Source organism: Euprymna scolopes, chromosome 9 (assembly GCF_053919585.1).
Source record: "Euprymna scolopes isolate OS-2025 chromosome 9, ASM5391958v1, whole genome shotgun sequence".
In the NCBI taxonomy this organism is placed as follows: domain Eukaryota; kingdom Metazoa; phylum Mollusca; class Cephalopoda; order Sepiida; family Sepiolidae; genus Euprymna; species Euprymna scolopes.
Window position 1 is genome coordinate 38,150,114 of NC_136490.1, and position 13,927 is coordinate 38,164,040.

Below are 13,927 nucleotides of genomic sequence, written 5' to 3' on the forward strand. Positions count from 1 at the left end.
TACAATTTTAACTTAAAATATTGCACTTGACAATTCGCTTGGCGTTTGCAATAACCATTAACAAGATTCAGGGACAATTTTTACATTTGTGTGACTTACACTATGAGTGCTTCTCACATGGATAAGTATATGTTGTGTGTTTTACAGTCGAAAAATCAGACAATCTCTACATCTGCACAGAAGAAGGGACGCCTCAAAATATTATCTACAAATATTGACAACATAAATATAAGAAATATATATTTAATCTTTTTTGTTTTTGTGTTACATTTTAATAAACAGAGCAACGCGTGGCTGGGTACAGTAAAAACTGTTTGTACATTCTTGTATGCGTTTGTAAGTGATCTGATACGGTTACCGTACGATTAAGCTTCATTCAGATTGAAATTGATACAAGATTTTAATGTTAAATTATACTGAATACTGTTATATTTTGTTTCATTTTACTTCAATCGAAATTCTCAGAAACCAGGGCTCCCTTGCTAGACTAACACTTAATCTCTATATAAGATACGTAGTAATTGTCATAGTATGTTGTCTTTCTTGTTATGTCTTTCTTGGTCTTACTTGATTCCAGGACAAGAATTCGTCTAGTCTAGTGGAGTATCCATCTTTGTACTCTTACTTGGGAAAGGTGCGCAATTCCTCGTAAAAACCAGTGTTGGTTAGCGCTAGCGAAGATATTTTATTTTGGCCGCGAATTCTATGTTATTTTGAATCTTTAGTTCGAGGTTTATTTGTAGGGAAATGTATCCTCATGCCAAGTTGTCCTGGCAAATTCCTGTACAGAGAAACCTTAGACCCTCAAGGATAGTTTCTAGTAGGCATTTAAGTTCCCTCCATTGTATATATGTAGATGTGTAGATATGCGACATAACGATGTTGATACGCCGGTTCACTGAAGTTAATCGACATGGGGTCTGAACCAATACTAAAATGGTTAATCATTTACGAATACCAGATGCTGTATGTACTCTTTGCTTATCTCGACATTGTTTCCAGTCGTTGTGGACACTTCCTTGACACTGGACTTTAGCAGTGCCTAGATGTGGCTGGGGTTTGCGCAACTCGTATTTCACATTTACACGCCCAGCTACTATTACAGGGAGGTGTAGACTGAACGGAGGTGATAGTGTGTACATATAGTTTATATGCAACGAATATTACTCCAGAATCTTTTAAATAAATATTGACTTGAAGGTTAGTACTTTCCTGCTTTAATTGCTGTAGTGTTGTGTTGTTTGAATTATAGTAGTGTTGAATTGCACTAGTGTTTAACAAATGATATGTAATACTCTGGGGAAAAGCGTGGTTGTGTGGCCAATGTAAGTACTGTATTTTCGGTTTGCATGTTAGGATGGCATTTCTTAAATAAGGCATGGTTAGGTTCATAGAATTATTGCTTTTTAGGTAAGAAATTTTTTAATTTTGTATGGTAAATTGTTAGTTTTTTGTTGGTTTTTGTTTTTGTATTTTTCGTTAGGTTCAATATATTTATGTATCATGTTTGTTATCGCTTTTTATCCGAATTAGATATGCTAAATTAAATATACTAAATTAGAAATGCTAAATTAGAAATGCTAGGGATTTTACATATATCTTAAAGAGAAAATGCACGACGATCGTGCATTTTTTTTATGTGAAAAACTTACGTTGTGTCACCATTTACATAGACTCTTATACACACAGTTCATAGTTATGAATTCCTCTGTGTGGGTGAGGTGGAGGTGACTCGCACAAAATACTTTTGGAGATTTGAGTCGCTCCTGCATACTGTCCTGATGGTGTACTGATTATATATTATTTGAATTTTTAATAATGTACGAGAGGACGAGTGAATGTCTGACATTCAGTAGGATGCCTTATCCTCAACTCGAACAAAATAAGAAAATTATACAAGATAAAAAACGTCATATGAATTTTAATAAGAGTGAAAATCAAATTTTAGTTTGAACCAGATAAACGAACAAGCATAAACACAACAAATATAAAAATAAGTAAGTTCCTCTAGCGCTCCTGAAACCATCTCTTTTATGAATCCACAGCAGGACCTTGTGGCGAGGAAGTGGGATATACGTAGTACTCACTGCACTCACACATATTCATATATAAGGATAAGTCATTGGATACCATACAGACACACATACCCGCACAGCATGATCATAGTACGGCATAATCACGTTGACTTGGTAGATCATTTAGATTAAGTCACGTTGAGCCTGGTCAATACCAGATGGGTGACCATTTGGGAATATCAGGCACTGTCGACACCTCCCTGCAAGAACCGCAAAAAAACTAACGTCGTCATCTCCCCTGATCGAGATATACATGCGACTGGGGGCCGCTGTAGAATTTTCTATTCCCTAGAAACTACTTCCTTAGGAGGAAGCTGATCAAACCCGCCTAGAGGGGGGATACCGCTTTGTTCGCACATGAAACCATACTTACAATCACACCCTCACATTTATATACACATCAGCAAAAAAATAGTCGGTGTTGCTGGGTATTAAGTGAAGAATCCTTTTTCTGCATCATATATATATATATATATATATATATATATATATATATATATATATATATATATATATATACTAGCTGTACCCTGCCACATGTTGCTGTGGCTCAAATTGGCGCAATGGAAAAAGTTCCAAAATGAGAAAAAGCATGTTTCTTATAGGTTTAATTTTCCATTTCGTATAGGGACACAGTTTTTGTTGTTCTATTTTCTTATGTGATATAGAGATTTTCTGGTTTGGTGACTCTTGAATACGTAACATAAATTGTCCATGTGAAAAAACAGTCAGTATGTAATTATAAGTCCCACAATTGTAAAGATTGTTCCCTCTGCTTTGTTGATGGTTATTGCAAACGACAATAAAATTGGAAAGTGCAATTTCCTAAAGTGTAATGATGTATCCAGTGGAATCATAGGAATGCATGGAATGAAGATATATTCATCTGTGAAAGGTCCTGTTAAGATTGTTGTTTCTATGATATTGTTTGTTATTTTTTTTTACTGCAAGCCATGTGCCATTGCAAAGCTTGGATTGCTTTATATTTCACAACATGATAATTAGTACGCCAAATTTCAGTTGCAATAAATGCGGTGGCATCCCTGGCAAATATAGCTGTTGCATAATTAACCACTTTATCTGCTTTCACAACAGTGTCGATGGATTCGTATTTGACTACCTGACTTGGAATTTTACATTGAATAATAGCGTTAAGGTCATGGACGTCTTGTATTGACCTGCAAGAATAGCTCGTTCACTCAGTCAAGTGGAATTCTTATAATTTGAATATCTGCAAAAACCTTTTTAACTAACTCTTCTTTTGATGTAATAAAATTACAGAAGTTAAAAGTCAAAGAATTTTGCCCTTAACTCTGATCAGCTGGCACTTTTCCGTCCCCAATTTCCCACAAGTGATGCAAAAAATCTTGTGAGGATCGAACAGTCTGCAACTGAACATGCATATTTTGAGTTAAGTTTAATGTCTTCACATGGAATAAAAAAAAAGTAGAGTATTTGAGGCAAGCATTTATTTCATCTGCTGGTATTGATTGAAGAATAATAGGCAACATTTGTCTGAAATCACCCGCAAGCAATATTACTGCATTCCCAAATGGTCTGACATTCCCACGCAAATCTTGCAAGGATCGACCAAGAGCCTCAAGTGATATTTTGCGTACCATTGGGCATTAATCCTAAACAATAAGTTTGCATTTCTGCAATATTTTCCCCCATATTGGATGCTTTAGAGATGTCGCACATGAGATTTTTGAAACATTGAATGTTTCAAAGTAGAATAAATAATTCTTCTACTTGGCAGCAAGTTCGCGGGTATTCTTCATGCAGCAAGGGCTAAGGCTATGTCATTTTGTTACCGAATGGCTTCCAAAATCAATTTAATTAGAAAGGTTTCACCAGTTACTTCTGATGCTGTTCAAGGTAGCAGTAATTTCCAAGTAACTTCTATTCTCACAGTCAGTAAATTAGGTGACTAAAATAGGATTTATCCATATATTGACAATGCCTTATTCACTGTAATTAATTTAGGAGACTAAAATAGGATGAGGGATTAGAGATGGACAGATAGAGAGGAAGATATATAGATAGAAAAGAGAAAGTGAGAGGAAAATAGAGAAAGAGGAGATAGAGAGAGATAGACAGAGAGAGGGGGAGAGTTAGAAACAGAGAGGGATGAGACAGAGGAAAGGAGAGAGATAAAGGGAGTTAGAGAGAGAAAGGGGTTCAAAGAGAGATGGAGAGGGTGATATAGAGAGAAAGATAGATTGAGAGAGGGAAAGGGAGAGATGGATAGAGAGAAATATTAAGAGAGGAAGACAGAGGGGGAGATAAACAGAAGGTGAACTACACTTCACCGTTTTTTCCTCGTTCAGTAGAGAAGAAATCTTTTGAGACTGAGGCAATTTTAATTTTTTATTACTATCCAGAGTACCCCTTTTTTTAGGGGGTTAGATTTTCCACACATTAGAAACCGATCGGGTTATCTGTACTTTCACCTAACAAATTAATAAAAGAAAAAGATATTGTAAAATTTGAATTTAACGTGAAAATACAATTTTAAAAAATAGCACGAAAACATAAGTGCATAAGTGCCACTTTAGGTACTCCTTTGAGTTCCATGGCGACCATCATAATTATTTAATGGTCGCTCCCTTAGCCCCACCCCCTAGTCAAGGCTAATTGACGTTGGCTTTGTAACTAAACGATTTATTGATAATTTCGTAGCCCTTAAACGCATGCCGGAAGATTTAAATTGGTTCATTATTGTTGTAATAATAAAAAAAAGTTTCATTCAACACAAAACCAAAAACACATATTAATGATAAATGATTTATTATTCTATTCATTGAAATTTACTAATTTTTAAATAAAAAAAGTAAAAAAAAAAGTTAATAAAAAATAGTTGCTTATGTGCGCATGTAAAAATGTTTGTAAAAGTGAGAAATTATTTTAATCATTTAAAAACTTGGTATATTTTTTTAAAATTAGGTCCATCTTATAATCACCCCCAACCTCCTCATCTTAAGAACAGCTTCTGGAATAAACACCATTTTTGGAGGGGGTGAAAAACTATTTGCAAAATATAACTGATATTTGTTGTCAGCATACCCACCCGAAAATACTATTTAAAAAAGGAGGGATTCAGTGCCCATTGCAGAGAATTAGATTTATTTATCAATAAAAGTTGCGGAAAAGTAAATTTATTTATCAGTAAAAGTCGTCATTTAAAAAAGAAAATTGTGAAGGTGGGCCTAAATGTAAATATTTACCCCAAAAATTATCTACTCATGTAAATTAAAAATGTCTGTAAAAGTGAGAAATTATCAATACATGGTTTAGTTCATTTTTTTTTTTTTTTTTTTTAATATTAATGAAAAGAGTTAAGCCAGCGTAAGTAAATACATGAATTACAAATGTTTGTAAAAGTGAGAAATTATTAATAAATGTTTAGTAACTTTTTTCTTTTAATATTCATAAAGAGAAAACCTTTGGTACTCCTTGGGCGTTGAGTTCCAAGGTGAGCAGCAGAATTATTTAATGGTCGGTCCCTTAGCCCCTCGCTTAGTCAAGGCTAACGCATGCGCACGTAACATTTATCATTTATTTACTTACGTTGCCTTTCGCACTTTTACAAACATTATTTATTTACGTTGGCTTAACTCTTTTCATGAATATTGGGAAAAAAAAGTTTGGTACTCCTTGGCTGTTCAGTTCCATGGCGACCAGCAGAAAAAAATAATAGTCGCTCCCTTAGTCCCCCTCTCCTAGTCAAGCCTAACGCATGCGCACGTAACATTTTTTATTTACTGGTGTTGCCGTTGTAACTAAATGATTATTTGTCACTTTTACAAACATTTATTTATTTATTTGGAAAAAAGTTTTACTATTTATGAATATTAAAGGAAAAAAGTTACTAAACATTTATTAATAATTTCCCACTTTTTGCAAACATTTGTTTTAAATTTCTTTTTAAATGACGACTTTTATCGACTTTTTTTAATAGTAATTGCGGATGGGTATGCTGACAACAAATATCAGTTAAATTTTGTAAACCCGAAGTTTATTACAAAAACGTTTTGTTTTCGCACTATTCAACAATTTGTTCATCCGCGCTTGTAAATTAAAAATATTTGTAAAAGTGAGAAATTATCAGTAAATGATTTAGTTATTTTTATTTATTTATTTATTTATTTATTTACATTAGGTCCACCTCCACAAATGTTAAGAACGACTTTCAGAATAAACACCCTCATCCTATCCATGTTAACAACGGATTTCGGAATAAACACCATTGAGGGGGGAATATTTACAAAATTTAACTGATATTTGTTGTCAACATACCCATCCGCAAATACTATTAAAAAAAGTCGATAAAAGTCGTCATTTAAAAGGAAATTTAAAATCAAATGTTTGTAAAAGTGAGAAATTATTAATAAATGTTTAGTAACATTTTTCTTTTAATATTCATAAAGAGTAAAACTTTTTTTTCAAAATAAATAAATAAATGTTTTAAATGTGACAAAATCATTTAGTAACGGCAATGCCAGTAAATAAAATATGTTACGTGCGGGGTGGGGTGGGAGACTAAGGGTGCAACTATTGTTTTTTTTCTGCTGGTCGCCATGGAACTCAACGCCTAAGGAGTACCAAAATGTAATTTTTTTTGTCAAATAAATAAATCTCAAGCAATTTTTGCAATAAATAATAAATAGCAACTTCGTTAATTTTACGAATCGCCCCAGCATATTATAAACACCTTTACCTTCCCATGTTAAGAACGGCTTTCGAGGTTTGTGGAAGGGCGTGTTTAATTTGAAAGCCGCTTTTAACATGGGGAGGTTAGGGTGTTTATAATACGCTGAAGCATGTTGTGAAAACGAAACAGTTTAGAAAAAGTTAAAACAAACTTTTTTATGTAAACAATGCCGTGAAAGAAACTAAACAATTAAAACGTAATGTTTCATGAGTCAAAAGCCCTAAAATAAATAAAGGAATTTAAAATTTAAAAATTGGTAAGAATGAATTTAAATTTAAAAAATATGGTAAGAATGAATTTAAAATTGGTAAGAATGAATTTAAATTTAAAAAATAAGGGATTTTTTGTGCTAATGCAGAGAATGATCCGCGCTATTTTTTAATCGTATTTCTACGTTTAATTAAAGCTTTATTATATGTTTTTATTCAATTGTAAGGTTAAAGTACAGAATAGGTACAAGACACCCTCCCTTCCTCATGTTAAGAATGCCTTTTTAAATAATAAGGTTATTATTTCAGCACAGATCACTCTCTGCGTGAGTACCTTTTTTTTACTTATCTTGTAATTCGAGAGTAGTTGAAACGGAAGTTACCGGAAATAAAACCGGGTAGTCTGGCAGAAATGACTTACGAAAATTATTTAAGTTTTAATTAATATTTTTATAATTCGCAATGTTAAATTATTTTAATAACATGCAAACATTCATTGACTTTACAGATAGATTTTCTGAAAATTTCAATTAAATTGGTAATGTAGAAATATGGTTTTATCGATGTTGAACGAACCAAGAATTACATTTTATATATATATATATATATATATATATATATATATATATATATATATATATATATATATATAATCTTCTCACGACAATTATTTAAACAGTTCATCATAAATTTTGTTTAGTGTTATCGATTTATAGATTTATTGTTTTATTTGTACTATATTTGTGTGTGCAATATTGTTGTCCATATTAACAGTAACTAATTAGCGTGATTAAAAAATAAATAAATTCTTTGAAACACGTTCTTTGAACACTTGATTTTTATAACAATTTTTAAACGGCTCATAAATTCCTGTTTGATGTTGCTGATTTGTAAATTTATTATTCTGTTTTTACTATATATATATATATATATATATATATATATATATATATAGTAGTTTCGTCGATATAAATAATAATTAATTGAAATAGTTTGATAAAAAATGAATAACTTACAAAACCTTTCTTAAACTAACATCACTCACTAAAATTTTTACCGTAGGCAAAAGCGAAAAGAGAAACAGGGAGGAGAGGATGAATGGCTAATCAACTGTCTTGTTTGCATCTTGTTTTTTTTTTTTACATAGGCATCACCACATTATCAAGGCCCAGAGGCCACTCAAGGATAAGGGTTAAAGAGTGTACAGTAGAAATTGGACAATATAGTAATCATTAGTAATGAAAATTTGATAAATTTGATAACTTATATGGAACGGCTCATCAAGAACTTATTTACGTTAGACTTGAAGACAACCATATTGTAGTCAGCCGGAAAGCAGGAACACGGAAGACAATTCCACAGGCGTGCAGTTCTAAGAAAGAAGCTTTGTTCATGGAATCTACGTTTAGGTTTAGGCACAGATAAAGAGTTGGGGGAATTATTGATAGTGTTTACAGCTAGACGAGTGTTTCTTGTGAAAGTTTGTTGTTGTTGTTGTTGTTCTTCTTCTTCTTCTTCTCTCTCTCTATCTTTCATTCTCTCTCTCTCTCTCTCTACCACTATCTACCTATCTATCTATCGTTTTGTTGCTCTTTCTCTTTTTCTCCTTCACTTTTTGCTCCCCTCTGCCTCTCTTAAACATACCAAAATGTTTATCAATTTATAAGTAAAGGTTATTTATTTAATTTATAAGTCAATTCATTTTTATTTAATTAATATGCGAATCCTTTTTTATTCAATTTATATGTAAAAGTTATAGAAAGTTTTGGTTTGAGTATTTCAATTAGCAAACTGTGTAAAACTATTTATATATAACATAAAGTAAAATGTCGTATTTCCATTTTTTTTCGTGAACACAAACTTCACCGTTACGGTATATCCTCTTTGATTAAAATGAAATATATCCATCCAACTACCATGGGTAATGTGCTTTATACTTGCTTATAGATGTTTATCTTTAAAATCATAGGAAGGGTTCGCGAACAGACAGACAGGCAAGAGTTACAGTTTTATATAGAGAATTATTTAGTTCTCTTCTACTGCGGGTCGGGCAGTAGGATTGAGAAGTCAGTGTCCCCGAGGAGTGGCACTCTGACCTGCAAAAAGCCCATAGGCAACCCCGTCAGCATTCCCGGCATTCGGTGAGGGAGTTCAGGCGATTAGCAATAAACTAAATCCTTCTCAAAGAGAGGAGGTAAAGCCTCCTAGAACTGCGCAGAAGTAAACTTCCGCCGCTAAATCAACAAGGACCGGATCATTACAGGAATGGTCTAATCTCTGTTGATTTTGGGAACCCAGGATAAAAATTCCTAGCCAAGTTTAATTGAAGTACCCTGGGTAATGTGTTTTATACTTAGTAATAGATATTTATCTTTAAAACTCAAGGAAAGTTTCACGAACATGCAGACAGGCAGACATTAATTAGTTTTCTATTTTCTCACATATGATACTTTTATATATGATTTCTGAATTAATTTATTGATATATCGTTTTGAATCGCGGTTTTCGCTCTATCGAATCGTGTTATTTGTTACCATTCTCAATCTCTTTATTCATTGTTTTTTTGCGCAGGCTTTTTGACAGCATGAACAAAATTCAACTCTGCACTATTTTCTTGTTCCAGTTCAAACTAGATCGAAAAGCTATCGAGACAGCTCGTGATATCAATGATGCGTTTGGCTCAGGAACCATTAACGAAAATTTGGCACAAATGTGGTTCAAGAAATTTCGCAATGGTGACGAAAGCCTAGAAGATGAAAATTTCCGGCCGACTGAAATTGATTACGAATATTTGAAAGCCTTAATTGAAGCCTATCTTCGCAAAACTACACGAGAAGTTGCTGTCGAACTCGAGGCCGACCACTCAACAGTGGTTCGCCATTTAAGCAAATAGGGAAGTCAAAAAGGTTGGTTAAATGGGCGCCGCATGAATTGAACGATAATAATAAAAATCGTCGTTTTGGCGTGTCTTCTACGCTCTTCGCAACAAAAACGACCCATTTCTCCACGGCACTTACCGAAGCCGAAATTACACCAGAAAAGGGTTATGATGACTGTTTGGTGGTCTGCGGCCGGTCTCATCCATTACAGCTTCTTAAATCCGGGCGAAACGATTACGGCAGAGAAGTACTGCCGCAAATTGACGAAATGCATCAAAAGCTCCAACGTGTGTGGCCGGGTTTGGTCAATATGAAAGGACTAATTCTCCTCTATGACAACACTCGCCTGAATGTTGCTCAACTTACTCTGCAGAAGGTGAACGATATGGGCTACGAGACTCTGCCTCATCCGCCGTATTCACCGGACCTTTCGCCCACCGATTATCACTTTTCAAGCATCTCAACAACTTCCTGTGCGAAAAATGCTTGAAAAGCCGAGATGACGCCGAATCGACCTTCAATGACTTCATCGCTTCCTGATTTCTATGCTAATGGGATAAATAAACTTGTTTCTCGTTGACAAAAATGTGTCGATTCTATTGGTTTTTGTTTCGATTAATAAAGTTTATTATGAAAGGAGTTATGATCTTTTGAAGTTGAACGTGAAAAAGCGACATTATTTTTGCACCAACCTAATACATAGAGATTCATTCAACACGCATGCGTGTGTATATCTATCTTTCAATGTGATTAACTACGAACTGAATTCTTTGTATTGCTTACGCAACTTATATGATTCACTTTTTGGCTTCTTTCGCGTTTACTGCCAGGAAAGATAAGAACGAGTATATTATCCCTAGAAAAGGGAGCTTTCACGGGCGTCGCTATCTCCACGGAGCGGAGAGTTGGGGGAGGGGGAGGGGGTAAATGATTATTACAATTATTCACGGGCTTATTTTCTTTTTGTTCCCGCCGAGTAAAGACAGCGCAAAGAAAAAGGGGTTGGGGGAAACATGTTCATAGAGTGTTGCTGATTGGTCGCTTTTCTATTGCACGCGCCATTTTATTGAAAGGTTCTAAATTGTCAAAAATATTTTCAGGAAGCGACAAATTTTATCAAAAAAAAAACCAGAAAATTAAAAGGGTAGACAAGATAAAACGCAATTTTAGAAAACTTGTAACAATTAATATTTGTATTTTAGTATTTTATTTGCTTTTTTTTATCTTTACTTCTTCCCTCCTCCTCTTTATTAAAATTGGTGATTCAATCTATTCTCTCTCTCTCTCTCTCTCTCTCTCACACACACACACACACACACACACACACACACACACACACACCCTTCTCTCTTTCTCTGTAAAGTGTTATATATTAGTGGCCTGGCAATGCCACAGGGGAGACAACCAACCAAAAACAAGCCTTAAAGCAAAACTAAAGCTGGCTTGCCAGGACACTATATATACAAATGTAAACAAATTTGGACATATTTTATTGATTTGACGATTGGTTTATTGACGGTGATCAATTGTCATAAAATTTAAACCATAGAATAGTATTATAATCGTCAAAAACCCTGCAAATTTTCATGTAGTTGCGTCTCAGGGAACCAAAGATATGAGCATTTCAACATTCAAGTTGGCTACGAGTATATATATATATATATATATATATATATATATATATATATATATATATATATATATATATATAATGCGACGCTCATTGTTTTTTTTATAAATAAGTGGTTAGAGCACTGTAAAAGTGGTCGACAAATGTTTGTTTTAATAGACATTTGGCGAGAAATTTACGCGTGCCGCTCTCGTGGGTTGATTGGTAGAACTGCTGACTGTCAACGCGATGGTCCTACGTTCAATCCTCGGTTTGGGAGAGGTGCTAGTCTAGCGGCACTGATGAGTTGTGATACAACGAAACAGGACTGTGTGTCGATGACTGCAGATATATATATATATATATATATATATATATATATATATATATATATAAAGAGATATCACCATTTTTTGGCAATTTTATAAGTCTAAAATCTCAGCGAGTATTGATCAGAATTTATCAAATGAAGGCTTGTTGGAAAGCTAATGACCTCAATTATGAAGTGGGCTACATGACATTTGGCCTTAAGATCGCACATTTAGGGGATCATCCGTCATCCAAAGTATATGTTTGGTACATTTTTACAGTCATAAAATGTTTTGGTCATAGACATTTATTTTCCTAGTTTTTCATATGAATTACAAAATATTTGATATTTCCCCAAAACCGCTAGCCTTGATGGAGGGGAGGCTAAAACTTGTAGCTTTGGTTTCAAATGATCTGAAATAACAGCAAGGGGAGACTTATTTCTCATATTTTATATCTCCCCTATTTGGTTTTCATACATAAAGTAAATTTCACAGTGTATAAGGTTTATTTGATACTGGAGATATTCATAATCGTACCCTATTTCCAAAAGAGGGGAGATATAACATATAAGAGATATTTGGAATCAAGTCTCCCCTTGCTGCTATTTCATATCATTTGAAACTATAGCAGCAAGTTTTTGTCTCTGCTCCATCAAGGCCAGGGGGTGGGGTATATATATATATATATATATATATATATATATATATATATATATATATTAAGTAATGTGATTGATAATTTAAAATTTAAAAATCAAATTATAATTAAATTAAAAATCCGTTTCATAAGAAGGAACAACAACAAAATCAATTATCTGTACGATCGTTTCGGAAAACAATGCTTTTTATTGTGGTATACATCAAGTTATGTACAATAATTATATATAGATTTTTGATAAGCAAGGTCTCCTCATCAGCAAATTTTGAAGGGTTTTTATTGAATTTAAAAGACACCATAAATAAACCTAGCATTAAAAGTAAGGCAGATGAATCTGAAAAAATTGAAATAAAAGGTCTGGATTTAAAATTTATAAGAAAATTAATATGGGTTAGAGATAGAAATAAGTAGAGAAAAATATATATTTTTGAATTTACATAATAAATTTGCTTTAAAATATATAGAGATATTTACCTTTTAATTTTTCGTTTTTTGAAATCAGGAACTGTGGTTAAAATAGTCATTTAGATGTTTGCTATAGCTTTTTATCTTATTGAATGATGAATTTTAAAAGGGGGGGACGCTCGTGCAATAAATTGTTTCCGTTAGCGTATTTTTGATTTAAAGACGCTATGGTTTATATATATAGAATATTATTATTACATATTTTAAGGGGAGATAATTGTCATGTTTTCTTTACTTTATTTATTTTAAGGGTGTAAGGGAGATAATTAGTCTAACTTAATTTATTAAAATATATATATATATATATATATATAATTGTAATCTATTTTTACTAATAAGTAATTTTTAATGATTTAAGGTGGTTTATATTTATTAAATTTAAACCAACGTTTATGACTACATGTCATAAGCTCCTGTCTAATAATTTAATAGTTTGGTTGTATTTTATCGCTTTAAGAATTTCTAGACTGTCTTCTACTAAATCCATATTTACCAAAAATGAAAAATATTATAATGAGGCCCTTAAAAACTCTGGATATAATTCACAAATTAAATTCATAAATGAAAATGATAGAAAAATAAACTGCATTGAAAATAAACCTATTAAGAGCGTAATAACATATAATATGGCAATGTCTTCCCGTATACGAGTCAAGAAAAATAACCAAGAGACAAAAAAAGATAAAACCAAACCACAAATATTAGATAATAATACAAATAAACAGCAAACCACAACCCGTAAACGTAAGAATAGACACAAGGAAATCCTATGGTTCAACCCCCCCCCAATATTCCAAAAACCTAGAAACAAACATAGCCAGAGAATTTTTTAAAATATTAGATAAGAACTTTAAAGCCCCCCATAGATATAATAAAATCTTCAATAAGAACACAATTAAAGTCTCTTACTCTACTATGCCTAACCTTCATCAGAAAATAATTAGCTCTAATAATAAGAAAATTAATAAACTACAAAATACAACTATACAAAATACATCAGACTGTAA

General features: G+C 32.9%; 1 long non-coding RNA gene across 1 annotated transcript; it reads right to left on the minus strand.

Annotated features, from left to right (window-relative positions):
* Positions 1-12,606: 12,606 nt before the first annotated feature.
* LOC145284986 (uncharacterized) lies at positions 12,607-13,014 on the minus strand. The gene is made up of 2 exons (XR_013868921.1): positions 12,930-13,014; positions 12,607-12,789 (listed from the first exon to the last, which is right to left on the minus strand). It is a non-coding gene; the product is annotated as an uncharacterized LOC145284986 (long non-coding RNA).
* Between the last annotated feature and the right edge of the window lie 913 nt (positions 13,015-13,927).